Source organism: Penaeus monodon, chromosome 25 (genome assembly GCF_015228065.2).
Source record: "Penaeus monodon isolate SGIC_2016 chromosome 25, NSTDA_Pmon_1, whole genome shotgun sequence".
Lineage (NCBI taxonomy): Eukaryota > Metazoa > Arthropoda > Malacostraca > Decapoda > Penaeidae > Penaeus > Penaeus monodon.
Genome location: NC_051410.1, coordinates 37,009,253 through 37,009,543, shown reverse-complemented (window position 1 = coordinate 37,009,543; position 291 = coordinate 37,009,253).

The following is a 291-nucleotide window of genomic DNA, read 5'->3' as shown; positions in this document are numbered from 1 at the left end:
GAAATAATAATATTCATGTAAACGTTTGGGTTTGTTTACAACGATCAAACTCTACGGTCTTTGTTTGCCAAATTTTAGTTACCAATGTAGAATCGCTATGAATCTGATATACATAACATGGTTTAATCAATAAAAGAGAACAGGCAAGTCAAGAGTTTCATTACATTAAACCCATATTGGAAATGATATCGGCGATCACATATTACCTTTGACCTAATTTTCCGTTGCTAAAGCAAGGATATCAGTATCAATAAAAATGATAAGAAATGTCACGAGTGAATAAATGATTGT